The 237-nt window shown below is 51.5% G+C and overlaps 1 protein-coding gene across 1 annotated transcript in view; it reads left to right on the top strand.

Moving 5' to 3' along the window:
• Window positions 1-237, top strand: part of ALPL (alkaline phosphatase, liver/bone/kidney) — a 19022-nt gene that overhangs the window by 9412 nt on the left and 9373 nt on the right. The window lies entirely within an intron of this gene.

Raw genomic sequence — 237 nt, 5'->3', positions numbered from 1 at the left:
GGGGGAGGGGGTCACAGCACAGGGTACTCAGCCCAACTTAGGAGCTGGCAGACACATGATGCTTTGTGGGCCTTGCATTAGATTTGTTTGTTGGTTTGCATGCATGTGTAGCGGAAATATAGGGAACCCCCATAGGTAGGGTGGGCTAGGATGTGACCTCGGCCTTGTCCTCGGCAGTAGTGGAGCAATGTGAACAGATGGGCACCAGTCACTTTTAGATGCAAGGAAGATTTATTG

This window comes from Nanorana parkeri, unplaced genomic scaffold, assembly GCF_000935625.1.
Source record: "Nanorana parkeri isolate BGI_ZX_2015 unplaced genomic scaffold, ASM93562v1 scaffold2889, whole genome shotgun sequence".
NCBI lineage: Eukaryota > Metazoa > Chordata > Amphibia > Anura > Dicroglossidae > Nanorana > Nanorana parkeri.
This window is presented reverse-complemented; position numbering and strand designations above follow the sequence as displayed.